This window comes from Zootoca vivipara, chromosome 14 (genome assembly GCF_963506605.1).
Source record: "Zootoca vivipara chromosome 14, rZooViv1.1, whole genome shotgun sequence".
NCBI lineage: Eukaryota > Metazoa > Chordata > Lepidosauria > Squamata > Lacertidae > Zootoca > Zootoca vivipara.
This window is the reverse complement of record NC_083289.1, coordinates 17,018,517-17,037,239: the sequence shown is the minus strand read 5'-3', so window position 1 is coordinate 17,037,239 and position 18,723 is coordinate 17,018,517.

Sequence of the window (18,723 nt, the reverse complement as noted above, 5' to 3'; positions counted from 1 at the left end):
CTAAAATCCTGATGCCCGCTTCCCTGTGATGTATAATTCTCATTCAAAAAGTGAACTACTATTCACATGGAGGAAGTCTAAAAGGCTTGGTCTAAACATTCTCAAATTGCCCTGGTTAAAAATCAAATTTCCCCCCTGTGGGGCATGTGCCCCATGTTGGAAACCAAGGTTTTAGACATAAAATCCATATTTTGAAACATCAACCAGAAAATAAAGGAATCCCAGCCTTTTCTCCAACAAATGCTGATTTTTACAGCTGTTACGTTAATTACAAGACGGATTTAGAATGAGTAGTTAGCGGCTTGTAGACCGGCTTCTCAGAGCCCTTAAATGTCCAAGGACCAGGTTGTCTGAAAGACCACATGTGCGCAGATGAACACACCCACGCACTGTGTTTGGTGTTGGAGTTTCTGCTGTCTGGTCCATCATTACAGATTGGAGGTTACCAGGGGATGGGCCTTTTGAGTGGTGGCACCACAGCTGTGGAACACCCATTGCCATGAAATCTTGTAATTAATAATGGGGGTGTGTGTGTGCCCCAGACACTCTGGGCAGATTCCAGCAAAATATATATACAGTATATAAAAGCCACAATAAAACATCAGACATTAAAATCTTCCCTATACAGGAAGTTTAAAGTAAACTATGGTTATATCGTGAACGAGTGGTTAAACTATGGTTTAACAAAACGTGGCTTAACAAACTATGACATTTCATGCTGATTTTGCTTTGATTTTTTAAAAATTACATTTTGTTTTAAACTGCCATTCATACTGAACTTCAGATTGCTGTAACCTGTCCTGAGGACCTTATAAGAAATCAAACAAATAATAATGATAAACTTTCTATACTTATCCTTGCTCATTCTCTGATTGCTTGGCTGCCATTAGTCATGTCTAGAGACAATCTGCATTGTTCAAACATGAGTATCCTGGAGTTCTTTTTTAGCTATATTTTGTCGCCAACCTCTTCTCTCTGCATGCTCTGCAGCTCTTTCCTAAGCAGCTCTTTCCTAAGCATCATATCTGCCATATGTATGATCACTTTGCTGTTTTGTTGGACAAACTATTAATTGTTTAAATTTGCTTACAAATGGTAGTCTGGGTAAGGCCAGGGGGTGGGGGTGGGGGAGAGATGCTGCTTCTTTTGTACTGCAGCACTGGAAACAATATCAAATGAATGTTTTTGGGAAGTTACATGCGCCGGGCTCAAGTTTTAGTCATAGTATTACAAAATCACCAGCAGCAGCAGCATCCTTTAAATCATTTCCTGGTAATTTGCTAAATCAGGATCCCCTTCAATAGTTCTAATAGTGTTTTGGGGTGTTTTTTAACTGCTTTTCCAGCAATTGACTTAACTTGATAATTGAATTGATGTTCCCCAGCAACAAAATGGATTCTAGGAATGATAGATATGAAACCACTCCAGTTGAGGATGGCTCTGTGTGAGAGAGGGGGGGGGGAGAGAATTGTTGTTGTTTGCTTTGTATGATCAAAACAATAAAGCTAGCAGGATTTCCTCGTTTCAAGCGAGGGCGGGCTTTGGAACTCTGCTTCCTCTCTCTGTAAATAGGGGATTTGAAGCACCAAGCTAGACATGATGTAAAATGCATAGTTGCATTGAATATGTCTGTTCTTAAAAATGCAAATGGCACCAAATTTTGGGGGGGTGAGGTGGGGTGGGTTTTTTTTTACAACTGACAAATATCCGGATCAGAGGAGGTCCTGGGGGAAGGGACTTATGTATTTCCTCCTTTGCTTCATTCTTGATGAAAAGGGCTTGGTCCAAGACAAAATGATGCTCCAGGAATGACAACTGGCATACTGGGGCACTTGCTATGGGACCATGCACCTTAGCTGGGCCCACAAGGACCAATCCTGTGCTCAGTCCCAGTGTCTACCACGTTTTTGGCCCCCATCTTCCAGCTGCCAGTTTCTCCAGGCTTACCTGGCATAGCACTGTAAAGGGCCAGGAGCCAAGCAACCCATATTATGTTGTAATATACAGTTACCAACTCACACTTGTGTGCATGAAAGGGTTAACCTGAGCTCCAGGTGCCAGTGGGTGGAGCTCAGCAGGCTCCCAACCGCCTTTGCTTCCTCCCTTTTCTATTTGCTTTGCTTCATCAAAGAAGCCAGAATTTCAGCTGAAGAAAAACCAAGTGGATGGAAAACCTCTGTAACAAGAGATTTTTACTGTCTGATTATTTTGGAAGGAAACCAAGTTCTTTCTATTAAGTAATTTGGAACCTTTCGTCTTCATTTCACCACCAACTGATGAAGACTTGCTTGCTGTAACTCCTGAAACCCTGTGAGTAAAATCTTCACTTATTTGCAGAGTTAAATGTTTGTGATTTATTCTAGCCTAAGTATTTTTGTGCTGAACATTTGTTTAGAGGTGGATGAGGGCAGATGCAAATCGTAACAAGTTTTAACGTGCTTGGAGCAATCACCATTGTGCTACCTCTACTACGATACTGCTTTGTTAGGAGGAGCTGCTGGGGGCCGCTACACCACACTGTTGTTGCGCGCAAGTGGGCTTCACCAGTGACAGTGCTGGAATGGACCAGAAAACCAATTTAGCATCTCTCCACAGGCAGCAGTCCCCCAGGTTCAATCATTGGCATTGAAAATGTCCCTTGCTGCTGCCAGTGAGAGTAGACAATACTGAGCTAGATGGACAAATGGTCGGATTCAGTATAAACACAAAAATAGTATTTTAAAAAAATATTCTATAAAATAAAATGTGTACTTCAGACAATTATTAAGAATGCCCTGCTAAATACGGCTTATAGGCCAAACGACAGCTAAGCAAGTGCTGCTTAGAGGAATCGGCCGGTCGTCAATGATCACCAGCTGCAATTTTTTACCTCGAATTTCCTTGCAGTGACTCTACCTTTCCAAAGCTTGGACTTCCAAGATCTTTAGGAAGCCTTTCAGGATAAACAGCTGATAAGAGGCATGAGCCGATTTGGGCCATAAACACTGGTGTGAAATCTTGCATTTTCCTCTGCATTTCCCATCTATTTCTGATCTGAAGTTTTTGCTTCTCTACCTCAACCAGACTGGCCTGGAGATTAAGAAATTTGCCCTGGGCCAGGGAATCGGGGCTGCGGAGAATGCAAAAGTGTTATTTCGAGATGGCTGGTGTGGAGGAACAGGAAGTGCCATTCTTTCTGTTGCCTCGGCATCAGAAGTTGGTATATCTGAGCAACTGTGAACGTCCAATGCTAACCTCTGATTCCTGTTCCTCCTCTTCCTGCTTCTCCTTCTCGTTGTTTGTGCCTGTTTGCTGGTGCCCTCTAAGTGAGGATGGGGTGGATTTCCCCTCCAATCTCAAGTTGAGTTCTCCAGATTTCAACATCATCAGGTGTGGCTTTTTCTTAAAAGGGCCTCACACAAAAATGACAGCATTTTAGTCCGGATTTTTTGCTGCGTAGGGTTGTGGAATTCACAGTGGGGCCAACTGAATGTAAGACTGGGGGGGAAAAACCACACACACACCAACAAATGGAGAGAAACCAAGGCCCCACCTGCACCCTCAGCACTGCAAATTGTTAAAGGTGCTAAGAGTTGTTAGGAGACCTCTGTTCCTCTCAGAGAACTACAGTTCCCAGAGCTCCATGGCAAGAGAGGCTGGTTGTTAAACCACGCTGGCGTTGTAAGGGTCTCCTGACAACTCTCAGCACCCTTAACTAGTCTCCATAATTCTTTGGGGAAAGCAGGGCTTATTTTTCAGCCGGAACTCAGTTCTGGCACCTCTCAGGTGAGCGCCATTATAAGAGAACAAGGGAGGCATTCATGGTGAACTCTTTTTCTAGAAAAATAGCCCCGGGAGGGAAGCCACAATTGTTTAAAGTGGTATGGAACTACCTTGAATGTATAGTGGAGATGAGGCCCGAAGTTAACAGATTCATGTGTCCCTGGGACATAGCTGTCAACTTCCGGATTGGAAAATAAGGGATCAGCAGCCTCAGAAGCGACTTCCGGTGCCGGGCTGCCATTCTGGACATGCGCAGAAGCGATTTCCGGTGCCCAGACATGGGCAGAGCGGCACCGGAAATGGGTTCTGCTCATGCCCGGGCATGCGCAGAGGCGATTTCCAGCAGCACTCGGCAAGTGAGCGAGCAGCCAGCCGCCGAGCGAGGGGCTGAGCCGAGGGGCTGAGTGGAGCCTCCCTGGCCAGCAGGGAGGGAGAGGAGCTGCTTCCTTTCAAATCCGGGATATCTAACGAACCGGGATAGCAGCGGGAAAAGGATTGAAATAAGGGAGTTTCCCGCAAAAAATGGGAGGGTTGACAGCTATGCCCTGGGAGCCACATAAGAGCGCTCGCTTACTTTGGTGCAGTACCACTTTTAACCATGCTCATCCAGGACAACTGTTTTGTGGCCCCTCTGCTTCCTTTCTTGGTTCCTAACACAATGGATCGGGTTGGCGTTGGTAGTTAATGAGATCAGATGTAGGTAACATCTATCATGCACAAATTAACAGACTAAAAACAAATCTTTAACGCTCCTTTAAAATACTCCTCACGGAAGACAGCACATCCATCTTAATTTTTGCCATTAAAAAATAACTGTCAGTGGATTTAGGAAATCCTAAATTTGATTCGCCATTTTTAAAATGAGGAAATGCCAATGCCTCTATGCTAGGTTGCTCATAAAACCCCCCTTTGAGTGATGGTCAGCTTTTGTCTGGCACAGTCTGGAGCGCTGTCAGTCTCCGGCCTGACACAATTACTCATGTCAGTTATGCACTATAGTTCTTCATACATCACAATCAATCCGGTGCTTGCATTTTAATAATCCTTGGGGGTGATTCATAATATGTTTTCCATTCTCCAGCATTTAAAAACCATCCAAGCATTGAGCCATTCAGGCCATTACTTTAGTCCACAGCATTATACAACTTGCCAAGATTAACCTTCTCTCCTCTTGATGTACGGTTTGTTTACTCTGTATAATTCTGTAATATGGACAACATCCCAAGTCCATTGACACATTGCAACCCATCTGGAGCCACTTTGGCTGATCCCGTTACAAATAGGGAAGGCCCATTGTCAGAAAATCTACCTGGCTATCCGCTATTTTTTGCCTTGCATTTGGTTTGCTTCAGTTCCTATCGATAGTCCAACCTACTTTCTAAATAAATTGCAAGAAATAAAACGCAGCCACCCTTCAAAAGCCATACTTCTCTCACTTTTTTTTCAATGCAAAACCAAGTATTGTATACAATAATGCATATACCAAGATACAGTAGGCATTTAAAAAAAAACACGCATGCATTGGTGAAAACAATGCTAAAATGCTTTTGCATAGGGGAAATTGCTTAGCCAAAAGGTGCCTCTTAGGCAAAGTTGTATACAGTGGTACCTCACAAGACGAATGCCTCACGCAACGAAAAACTTGCTAGACGAAAGCGTCTAGCGATTCTTTATTGCCTCGCAAGACAAAGCTTTCTATGGCCGCGTCTCGTAAGACGAATTTTTTTTGCCGCATTTTTTTGGGGGGGCCGTCTGCTGTTTGTTTCCGCAAGATGGCACGACCCGTGGAACGAATTATTTCCGTCTTGCAAGGTACCAATGTACCCAAATGTATATACAGTATTAGAATAAATTTGTACAAAAATGGTGGGTGAGGTGAGAAATCTTTTAAAAATCCGACAAACTTATGTGCAAATGTGGAGAATTGAACATTAGACTGGAAAAATGAGAAACCAAAATGACAGATTTGCTCATCTCTATGTTCTTGGTTTATTTGGGTTTGTTTGTTTTGCAGAATATTACACTACCCTCACAAATTGCTCCAAGCTCCACTGGTGGTTCTTTACAAACTCTAAATGTCACAATTCGGTTTTTTTTATTTATTTAAAATGCATTTAATGTCAACCTGTGAAACAACCTGCAATTTCGTACTTTCCTTATCAACAAATGTATTCAGGGAAGACAAAATGAATGGCATGAAATAAAAGATGCACTCAGAAACATTTGCCTCAGAAGGTCAAATGGGCAAAGTAACATGGACACCCAGGCCATCTTGTCCATCCATTAGACATGGGCAAACTCTATCATACTTTACTGTAACTTGTGCATGAGTAATCTGTGCATAGGTGAGCAAACTTGGGTTAAAAGGTTAATTGCTGGTCAATTGCAGAGAGCCTCTTTGTCAAAACAAACGGAGCACAGCTACAGAGGCAAGGTTAATGTTCTTTTAATGGGCAAGCCCTCCGGTTGTCCCTTTGGCACAGCGTGTTGGGCAGACTGGCATCTAGCAGCACTACATTTCTCAGGACAAAATATCCTTAATCCCGATTTCTTCTTTTATATAAAAAGGCGAGGAGGAGGAGAATAATTCTGCTTTTACTTGCTTAAAACAATAAATACTGCAAAGCCAAGTTGGCACCTGCAATATGTAAAGCTTGACGATGGTGTGTACGTCGATGCATCATTTAAAATATATGATGCCAAACAGCTGATTAATGGGAACCAAACTAGTTGCAAATCCAAACTGGTCAGTAAAGCAGTGGGAAAACATGTTTGATATAGGCTAGGGAATAAATATACTTTTTAAAAAAGAAGTAGTCTGGGTGTTGCTTGGTTCTAAGTTATTTATTATGCCTTTGTTAGAAGATGCAAAGATATGCCAGTACAATACTGATTAAACCACTGAGCCTAGGGCTTGCTGATCAGAAGGTCGGCGGTTCGAATCCCTGTGACGGGGTGAGCTCCCGTTGCTTGGTCCCAGCTCCTGCCAACCTAGCAGTTCGAAAGCATGTCAAAATGCAAGTAGATAAATAGGAACCGCTACAGCGGGAAGGTAAACGGCGTTTCTATGTGCTGCTCTGGTTTGCCAGAAGCGGCTTTGTCATGCTGGCCACATGACCTGGAAGCTATACGCCGGCTCCCTCGGCCAATAATGCGAGATGAGCGCGCAACCCCAGAGTCGGTCACGACTGGACCTAATGGTCAGGGGTCTCTTTACCTTTACAATACTGATGAAATACAAAAAGGTAATTGACATCCACAAAAACATGGAGCGTCATTGAGGTGCAGTGGTTAGAGCAGGGATCCCCAAACTGCGGCCCTCCAGATGTTTTGGCCTACAACTCCCATGATCCCTAGCTAACAGGACCAGTGATCAGGGATGATGGGAATTGTAGTCCAAAACATCTGGAGGGCCGAAGTTTGGGGATGCCTGGGTTAGATTGTTAGATTAAGACCTGGGAGACCAAGGTTCATAATCCATAATCCCCACTTGGCCATTCAAGTATTTATGGATATATATATATATATATATATATATATATATATATATATATAATCACAATTATATGGAATGGGCCAACTGAATTGTAAGTGTGGAAAAATGAGCAACTTAAATTTACAATTTCATCCATCCCATATCCATTCCATGCCAATCATTGGCATGGAAGAATGGTAGCTTGTCCCGTTTTTTTAAAACAACAATCATGCACTTCATGAAAAGAAATTGAGCACAGTTCTACAGTGGTACCTCTGGTTAAGAACTTAATTTGTTCCGGAGGGCCGTTCTTAACCTGAAACTGTTCTTAACCTGAGGTAACACTTTAGCTAAAGGGGCCTCCCGCCGCCGCTACACCACCGCCGCACGATTTTCGTTCTCATCCTGAGGTAATTTTCTCAATCCGAGGTACTACTTCCAGGTTAACGGAGTCTGTAACCCGAAGTGTTTGTAAATTGAGGTGTCTGTAATCTGAGGTACCACTGTAATATGGTGACTCTCATAAAATGTATGTGTGTTTGTTTACAAAAGCGCCAAATCTACAGCATTTGTGGCTGGATGAATTCAGCTGGCTGTGCATAGATATAAATTAGCTGAGATTCCTGAGTTGCAGGGGGCTGGAATAGATGACCCTTGGGGTCGCTTCCAATTCTACGGTTCTATGATTCCACGATTGTCTGTGCAACACCAAATGCCTCTTTATATGAAAAGAATCACAGTCTCCACCCCCATTGCTCAGCCCGGACCCTGAGGTCCGGCTCCGAGGGCCTTCTGGCGGTTCCCTCACTGCGAGAAGTGAGGTTACAGGGAACCAGCCAGAGGGCCTTCTCGGTAGTGGCGGCCTCCCATCAGATGTCAAGGAAATAAACAACTATCTGACTTTTAGAAGATATCTGAAGGCAGTCCTGTTTCGGGAGGTTTTTAATGTTTGATGTTTTATTGTGCTTTTAATTCTGTTGGGAGCTGCCCAGAGTGGCTGGGGAAACCCAGCCAGATGGGTGGGGTATAAATAACAAATTAATAATAATAATAATAATAATAATAATAATAATAATAAGGCACTAACGTCAGTGCCTTTCTGGAACAGTGCATGAATGATCAACTCCACTATTACATTATAATGGGCCGGTTGGATATAGTGTCGAGAATGTCATTCCAGAACGAGGGACAAATATCCACTCAAGCCATGAAGCTTAAGAGTGTCCTTCTGCCCTAGCTACTATCTCTCGGCCTAACCTACCTCACAGGGTTGTTGTTGAGTGGAGGCATTTGTGTTGCCTTGGGGGCCATATAGGGTGGCATCCAGTCCTGAAGCTTTTCAACCTTGGGTGTGGGTATGGGATAAGCCTTCCTCATTGACACAAGAGTCAATAGTGCCAGGAATTGCAAGGCACCTCTTGCTTTTGTTTGGTACCAGTTGCCGGGAATCGCGAGTGTTGCACTTCCCATAGATAACCGGTTGGTAGATGCTGAACTAGGTGGATCATTGGCCTGATCCGGAAGAGCTCTTCTTATGTCCTTCCTGGTTTCATTGCAGGCCGTGTTGAGCAGAATCTACCCTCCGTTTCATAACCCCACCATACGTCCCCATTGCTAGGTGTGGCACCCAAGCGTGATTGAACGTTAGAAGCTCACCTTTATATGCAGAGAGTAAGTGCGCTTAGAAGACCCCAGGTATGTTTAATGGACTGGGCGAAACCAGCAAAAAGCCATTAATCTTGAGCACAAAACATGACCCACTTAACTTCTTACCAAGGTTAGAGGCTCATGTGGCGAAAGGGTGTTTGTGTTCCGAGTGCCCAGAGGCATCTTGGGCTGAAACATTGTCCTTGTACATTTCATCAACGCATGTGTTGACAGCAGACATTCTTCACCCTTGAAGCAGGTGATACGGTTTTACAAGCATATTTATGCAACTCTGCCTAGCCCTGCTTGGATTGAAAACCAAGAGGGTGGCTGGCTTTTTGTTTTGGTTATACCGTGTTTCTCATATTATAAGACATGTCTTATATTTATTTTTTCCTCAAAAAAACACACTATGGCTTACTTTCAAGGGATGTCTTATTTTTTTCCTCCTCCTCCTGCTGCGGCCGGCATTGCTGCTGTGCCTATCACTATGTCTTATTTTTGGGGTATGGCTTATATTCCTTGAATGCTTAAAAATCCTGCTATGGCTTATTTTATGGGAATGTCTTAAAATATGAGAAACAGGGTAGGTTTACAATAAAGAACGTAACTATCTAAGTGTTATGTGTTATCTAAGATGAAAATGTACTCTCTGCAAGTTGCCATTTATGAATCTCTTCTCCTGAAACATCCCAAGGCGATTAACAAAAAAGACTCACATTTTTGCAAAGCAATTTCCCCTAATAGAATGCAATTAGTATGTTATCTACACTAATAACAGGAATTTTTAATGCACGCTTTTCACCTAGTAGATACACCTTTGTACACATTACTTAACTGGAGAGATTGCATGCAAAATGTATAATTAGGAGAAATTAGCACTAAAATGCTGATAAATCTTTGTAAGAAGTTTTTTTAAAAGCATGGAGAACAGAAGATGGGAAAAATTAGAAGCGGAGAGAAATGAAAATGGACTAATTTGCCCATACTCAGCGACCAATGAATTGAAATGTGAAAGATGGCAAAGAAAAATGAAATTCAGGGAATGAAGAGAGTGGAATGCCCTGCTTGCAGGGAAGAGCTGGTTAGAACCCCGAATATCCCCACTTTTTTCTGGAGCTCACCTTTATATATGCTGCAGTGCATTTGACTTCTGCTGTAAGCTGATAAACAGATTTACAGCCGTCGTGACTAATTCCACATTAAATTGCTAATAGTGTTTCAAGGTTACCTGCCTGGGAAACTTTGGAGGCCCTGTATAATTAGCGGGCGCTAGAGACCGCCTTTGAGAAATGGACATAGGGCCAAAGTATTTAATTCATCTGGGGAACTACAGGTTTCAAAGCAATGTGGGAAATAAAAAATGACCTGTGTACACAAGCCTTTCCCCATTTATTCCACAGAAGTTTCTGTTTTTGTTCGGGCTGCTTTAACTGATCTAATCACCATGAATGATTAACTCAAAGCTTTGCTATGACACCTGCAACAACACCAGTACTTCACTGCACAGTGATATATAAATGTAATTGTGGTAATTTGCTTTCCGTGTAAGGTTACCAAATGACTTTTAAAAAAGCAGCAGCCTGGTTCATGCGCTTTTAACAACATCTTGGCCTGCAGACATCATCAGTATGTTCTATTCAGTTCTATCTCCGAAAAAAAACCTTTCCTGAAGATGGAGTGGCAATTTACAGATCACCAAAAAGAGGCAATCCAAGATTTAATCTAGATGTATAGATGCATGTTTAGAAATGATTACAATAATTTAAAATAGAAATAAAATGTGGGGAAAGACGGTGACTCCTGTGTCTGCCCATTCTGCTATCCAGGGAGTGCTAACCGTGGATGGGCAACTTCAAGCCCCCAGCTAATCTTGCTTCTTAAGAGTCTTTATCTTTAAATTAGATGTGCGCTTGGCAGTCCTTCGTTCATAGGGAGCTGTCCTTTTTAAAGTCAGGCACACGAACCACCTAGATTGTGTGCATATTCTCCTCTGAGTCCTCACTGTTATTCTAAAGGCACATTCTGCCATGAAGACGGTTCAGAGTTTAGCAGGTTTCAGCCCAATCCAGGGCCTGCCACCCTCTTTTGCAGGGAGCATGAAAAGTCTCTCTCTCTCTCTGTGTGTGTGTGTGTAGGGGGGCACCATACTGTGCTAATACAGCCCATCTCTGATCTATTCTTTACATATGAGCCCATCAGTGTCTGCTCCTAGGGGCCGGGGCTCTTTGGGCCCTCTATTTTTAGGGGGCCTGGGCCCCCATTGTTCAAAGGGTGGAGGAGGGCAAATGTGGAGTCAACTGAGGCACTTCAAGGTAGCCCCATTTAAAGCGCATTGCAGTAGTCCAAGCGGGAGATAATTAGAGCATGCACCACTCTGGAGAGACAGTCCATGGTAGGCAGATGCTATGGCACAGAATTGACCTGCGCCTCCATGGACAGCTGTGAGTCCAAAATGACTCCTAGGCTGCGCACCTGGTCCATTCAGGACCACAGAGTTCTCTAGGATATTACCTGGATATTACCTACTGGGTCTCAGGGTTGGGCTCTGAAGTCTCAGGGTCTGGAATATTCCTGAACTGGCAACCCTACATGAGACAAGCAGGAACACATTTTGCACGCAATCCAACAGGTAACCCACATGCTTTGTGGTCCATTGGCACAAGATGGGCTTCAGGGCAATGGTGGTGGTGAGACGCTAGCAGCACTAATGCCGTCTTTAATTTCCCCTTCCTCTAAGCTAATTGAATCAATCATGGATTTAATAATGCAATTCCAGGGAGGGTATCATAGCAGCTGCCCTAATTGCACAGATCTAAAAGGGCTGACATTCAGTCAGCAAACCCAAAATCTGTCTCGTCTGGAAAAGCATCCAACGGCGCCTTAAAAACAACAACAAAGCAATCCTTTATATAAAACAAAAAGAAGTAAAAGAGGAAAGAGCAATCTCTATGTATTAACCTAAGTGTGCAGTTTGGCTCTGCTGCGTCTTAACTTTAAACCTTTGTCAAAACAAATTTGCTCAAATGCTGCTCTATTAGCCTGCTGGGGAATATATTACGGCAGCATTTCATGGGATTATTCCAAATTTAAAGCTGGTGAATGAGAGAAGGGTCAAGCTATTTTATCTATCACATTTACACCCCACCTTTCATTCAGGGAGCTCAAGAAGGCATACATGGTCATTCCCCATTTTATCCTCAAAATAACCATGTCAGGTAGAGGTTAGGCTGAGAGTCTATGACCGGAACAAGGTCACTCAGTGAGCTTCGTGGCTGATCAGGAATTTAAACCCTGATCTCTCCCAGATCCTAAACCACCACTCTAACCAAACTCTCTGCTTTCAGGGTGCAGAGTGTGGTTGTGGTAAATGGGAGTAATTATTTCCGTATGAGAGAAACTGGCAACAAAATAAATTCTCGCCTCCTAACACAAAGCTCCTCTTCAGCCTTCTAGTTTGTCAGCCACCCAATTGTGTTGTCCTCCACCAGATCATTTCATTCCCTCCCTCTAAGAATATGCTTTTGTTTTCCAATGGCCGTACAACACTCTGTAGCTAGTAAGTCTCAGTGGTTATTGGACTGTATTGGGGGGGGGGAAAGTCCCTGTGTTTGTGTGTGCATGTATAATATTGATCATCTATAGCCATTATTGATAAGCCTGACAGGCTGTGGTGCGCTCTCTCCCTCTCCCTCTCCCTCTCCTTATTTCTCAGTGGCCAGATATCAGCTGCATATCTGCCAGTACCCAGGAAATTATTCAGTTTACATTTAATGGCAGTCCTATATAGTTGATATTTTCCTGAAACAATAAATGAAGCCAAACGCAGCCATCCATGGGAATTCCTTCTCCAAGTTTTGCTGTGCAGTTCTCCAGCCAAGTGATGGGTACAGAAATGCTTGTATCAGTCAATGCATGTATTTGTGAAAAGAACATACAAAGGCACATTATATTAAGGGGAAATTATTGCGAGAAATTTGCACTAAACTGCTGGTGTATTTTAATGAGGATGAAGACTTTTTAAAAAAAAATGAAAAAAAATCAAACTGGTCTGGAAATTTAAGATAGGGAAAATGAGGATGTGAGGGGAAACCAAAATTGACAGATTTGCTCATCCCTACTCAGCACTCAGCACCTGAGTTGATGATTAGAGGAGGGAATTCCTTAAATATTCTGTACCCTGTGGACTCACATTGGCTCATAGCAATTTTTCCAAAGCCAACTCCTCCCGTCTCTCAAGTGCCTCGTAATCCAAGTAATTAAACAGTTTGGGGCAGAGAAGATGCCAAATGAAACAAAATCAACATCGTATGGACAAACCATCTCTTTAACCCATGACATGCCAGTCTCAGCAGCAGCAATGAAAAGGGCATCCAATCATCGGCTCCATGGCCATTTGCTGAAGAAGAGCTGCTTCTTGTGGTCTTAGCAGGTCAGGGGCTCTGAATACAGTCCAGGTGTTACAGTGATGGTGTGTCTGGAATCCTGCTGCCAGGTGCTGTGTCCTCAGAAAATGAACCAGGTGTTCCATAGATCAAGGACCTTGAGGAGCAGGCAGCTTGGAACTCAAAGGAGGAGGTGGAGTCACCCATCAGTCGTCCAACTCCTTGGCCAGCAGCACCCTGGCTTAGCAAAGCAGTGTCGCCGCTGCAACATCCCCTGAAGCATTCACTGCGATGCGAAAGCCGTTTTTGCACACCTCCCCAATCTCTCCATCCAGATGGAGGCATAACCGGGAAGGATGGGCAAAGCTGTTGGTTCCAGCTTCTCTCCGTTCCTCATTTTTTCCATTCAGTTCTCCACATTTCTGCATCAGTTTGTCGAATTTTTAAAAGTCCTCATCAGCATCTGAGTGTGCATTAATTTTATTATGAACACATTTTGTGTGTGTGCACGCAGTTTCCGCATACATTTTGTATGCTGTTTTCACTAATGTGTGCATTTTTATGCCCCCTTTATCCCTATCCCTAGCGTGTGCATTTTTGTACAGTCTTGCGTCGCAAAATTCAGAGAAGTTCCAGTTTCGAGGATGGCTGTGTTTAGTTTCAGAAGTGCAAGTTTAGGGAGGGGTACCTTTAAACACGAGTGGAAGTTAATTTCTCCCTAATTCCTAATTGTTGTTGTTGTTTAGTCGTTTAGTCGTGTCCGACTCTTCGTGAGTTCCACTACTGGGAAAACCATAGCTTTGACTATACGGACCTTTGTCGGCAAGGTGATGTCTCTGCTTTTTAAGATGCTGTCTAGGTTTGTCATTGCTTTTCTCCCAAGAAGCAGGCGTCTTTCAATTTCGTGACTGCTGTCACCATCTGCAGTGATCATGGAACCCAAGAAAGTAAAATCTCTCACTGCCTCCATTGCTTCCCCTTCTATTTGCCAGGAGGTGATGGGACCAGTGGCCATGATCTTAGGTTTTTTTATGTTGAGCTTTAGACCATATTTTGCGGTCTCCTCTTTCACCCTCATTAAAAGGTTCTTTAATTCCTCCTCACTTTCTGCCATCAAGGTGGTGTCATCTGCATATCTGAGGTTGTTGATATTTCTTCCGGCAATCTTAATTCCGGCTTGTGATTAATCTGTTCAATCATGCGTTCCAGCCAGGCAAAAGCACTTGAGAGGGGCTGCAGAGCAAGGCCGCTGCCACTTGGGGAGGGGCACATTCTCAGCTCATAAGGGCCAGGTAGGAAGGTGAGGCTCCCCACGCTTGCCCTAGATTGAGCCTTGCTGCAGCTCCAGCTGATAGTCTTAGGAGCACTTGGTGGCTTATTACGAATTCAGATGTGATGCTGTCGCCAGAGCACACACTATTTGCTGTATCAAAAGTTCTTCTCATCAAATAAGTCCCGGCGCATTAACTGTTTTAAATGACTTTGCGGATGGAAACATTTCATAATGGCTTTAATTACCAGTCTGGTTCAGTGTTTGGAACCGGTTAGTTGAACGGAAATGCACAAGGAAGGCTGCAGATCTAAACATTAAATCTGGCTTCGTTTCAGAGTAGGATAAAACTCCATTTGCCTGGCGTGCGTCAAATCTCAATAAAAACTAGAATTCACGTGATGGAAGTTAGCAGAGTTGACTTGTGTGGGAGATGATGCTTTGGAAAAAGTTTAATGTTTAACTCCAGAACGAGGCAGGAATTAATTCAGAAGAGACTGCCCATCCCATCCTGATCACTAGGATTTTTGCAAAAGTGAGGCTTTATCCTCAAGCCTGGTGCCCCAGGCAATTGCCTACCCCTAAATCTGACCCTCCTATGGTTTTGTTCTAGAGTGGCTTTTAAGCAGAGTTTATTCCAGACCTGCTTTATGATAATACAAGCAAAGTGGAACCTGCAATTAAATGTTGCAGTATACCCTTGCCTTCCTGTTCTGGGTTCTAGCCAGGGTTCTAGCCTTCTTCCAGAATATTCCATTCCACCACAACCTTTCCATTTCCAACTGATGCTCAACATACCGTAGCTACTGAGATTTCCATGTTCCTATGAGAAGTATTGGGACACGGGTGGCGCTGTGGTTAAACCACTGAGCCTAGGGCTTGCCGATCAGAAGGTCGGCACTTCGAATCCCCGCGATGGGGTGAGCTCCCATTGCTCTGTCCCAGCTCCTGCCAACCTACCGGTAGCAGTTCCAAAGCATGTCAAGTGCAAGTAGATAAATAGGTACCACTCCGGCAGGAAGGTAAACGGCGTTTCCGTGCACTGCTCTGGTTCGCCAGAAGCGGCTTAGTCATGCTGGCCACATGACCTGGAAGCTGTATGCCGGTTCCCTCAGCCAGTAAAGCGAGATGAGCGCTGCACCCCAGAGTTATTCGCGACTGGACCTAATGGTCAGGGGTCCCTTTACCATTTACCTTTATGAGAAGTATTCTGCAGCTACTTGATGGAATAATTGCTTCCTAAATCAGCTCCTGGTTCTGCAGTAAGAAATAACTATTGTAGTCCAGCTGGAAGCGCCTCGCCTTCAGGGTTTGTACAGGGTCTCTCTGCACCGTCAAAGGGGGAGACCCATTCTGCCCATGTTGTTTTATGGGCTGCCTCCTTAATGTCACATTTGCGACGTGCCGAATCAATTACAGGAGGAGAGTTGTAAGTGGCTTGGGAAGGGGAAACAAATCACAAGCACACAGATGAATTCTCTTCGATGTTATCAATTAACGTGGGAAGATTAAGTCATCGATCACAGGAAGAAAGCAACTGAAAATAAGACTCGACGCAAATATCCTCCAACTTTAACTTTCTATATTTCTGGCATAGGTTTTCTCGCTGGGTGTACCAGTCACTAGGACACAGAGCTTGTGGCCCTCTGAAAGGTGTTGGACTTTCAGAAATGGAAATGGGAATTCCCACAATATGCACGTTCATCCAAAGTCAGGAATGGAAATGTGTGTGTGTTAGAGCGTTAGAGGAAAGAATGTGTGTGTGTTAGAGCGTTAGAGGAAAGAGCGTTAGAAAGAGCATTAGAGGATGCACCAGTAGGAGGAGGAGCCACCAGCCACTGAAGCCGTGTGGCTGCCACATTTGGCTCTGCCCCTGAGTCAGGGACTGTGCTGAGAAGGGCTGCACTGAGGTAGAATGGTTGGATCCACCCCTTCCTCCTGATGCTGAATCTTCCCAGGAGCAGGAGGACAGTATAGATTTGGAACAGTGGTTTGCAGAGGGGCATAGTTCAGAAGGCAGAAGCTGTGAAATACTGGAGGGGGAACAGCTAGGAGAAGAAACACTAGAAAAGAGAGAGTTAACAGGTTCACAGTCTCTGGATAGTATCTGCCCCTCCTTCCCCAAAGTCACGGAGAGCTTAGAAAGTGTCAGAACAGAAAGTGCAGAGGCTAAAAACTCAGATTACAAAACGTAGGAGTGACGTAGATTAATAGGAATGGAGGAGGAGTGAGCCTTAATTGGGAGCACCGCCATTCTAGAGAGATGTGTTCTGTTGTCTCTCGCTGTGATTATTAAATATTCTAAGTGGTAAGAAGACTCCCTTTCCTTTGTTCTGCTTATCTACTGCCACGGGGGCGGAATCTGATTCCCTGAAGCCTGACACCCTGGCTCCTCCTGACACCACGCACACAATGTTGCCCCCACCCCCATTGCTCTTGCAGTGTGGTGCCTCTGGACCTTGTAGAGAACTTTTTCTCTCCCTGGAAATCTGACATCGCAGTCCTGGCAAAGGCACCCATCAGGTGAAGGCTGGTGCTTGGAAAGTGGAAAACGGAGTTCAAAAACTTTTGAGTTGCTATCATGCTGTAGTGGAGTTGCTGGCTATCGATTGCCCTTGCCTGTTGGAACATGAATGGGGTTCGATTGGGGATGCAAACTGCCAGGCAACCGCAAAGCCAATGGGCTGTGAAATGCTCACCTTGCAGCAACAGACTCTTTGATTGTATAGGTCCTTCCTCATTAAAGGAGACAAGAATTCTGTTTCGATTCATTGTTCAGAAAAAGGCAATGCCATCTCTGGCTCACCCATTAATTGTCAGCAGCGGTAGGCATTCCGACTTTGCTGACAGTGACAACCGGGAGATGCCATTATTACAAAAAAGGGGTATTTCTATGAACCTGCTGTGAGCTGGTTCATTGAGAAACCAAACTCCTCTTCCTATGGCAAGAATGTTAATAGAGCCGTATTTCACTCAGAGTACCCCGAGGCACCGTTCCGAGTGTGAAGCTTGGCACCATTGATTTTTCCATTCTGCAAAGATCCCCTTTTGAATGGTTTGTAATTTACAGAAGCTAAAGGGTCAGCTCAGAGGCTTTCCCTTCCTGCAGCTGTGCCTCTATCTGCCCATAGCAGAGTTCCATTCAACTCACTGCACTAACAAGATAGATACTTGCGATATTTATCCCTCTTGCCTATTAAGAGCAGAACTCCTAAATTTTGAACAGCCAACATTATAACGCTGGGCAAATTTCCATCTCTTGGTTCAGTTCCCCACATTTCTGCATCACATTGCATTTTTTTTTAAGTTCTCGTGCAAATTGTCAGCATTTTAGTACAATTTTCTCCTAGTGTACAATTTTTGTTTGCAAAAGGGGGTGGGAGGAGGTTATTGGTTTGTCAGGGTTTTTTCTTTTTTTAAAAAAATGTATTTTTATCTTTCATTTTTATGTTTTGAACCATCCTGAGACCTATGGATGAAGGGCGGTATACAAATTCAATAACTAATAAAATTATACATATATATATAAAAGGTAAAGGGACCCCTGACCATTAGGTCCAGTCGTGACCGACTCTGGGGTTGCGCGCTCATCTCACATTATTGGCCAAGGGAGCTGGCGTATAGCTTCCAGGTCATGTGGCCAGCATGACAAAGCCGCTTCTGGCAAACCAGAGCAGCACACGAAAACACCGTTTACCTTCCCGCTGTAGTGGTTCCTATTTATCTACTTGCATTTTGACGTGCTTTCGAACTGCTAGGTTGGCAGTTCTTACAAACTGTTCTTTCCTGCAGTATGTGCCTTTTTGTGCAGATTGTTTGGTTGGGGAAATGCACTACAAAATTCCAAGAAGTGCGGATTTCAAAGGTTTGCTGTCCTTTGGTTCATGTATTCTTTCGGAAACTGCTATGATGCATTTAAACTGCATTTAAAGGCAAACCTACCTAAGTCACATTTCCTGAAACAATACATCCGTTGAAACACAGCCATCCTAGAAAATTCTCTGAATTTTGCAGTAAAGTTCTCCACTCAAGTAATGTGTAGACAAAGTACATACTGGGGTAAAGTGTACAGAAAAATGCAAATATGAGTGGGAAATTGCTTTGCAAAAATGTGTTTATTAGGCACCATTACATGCAAGAATATACAAAGTTTGCAATAATAATCAGTGTCTTTTTTCTTTTAA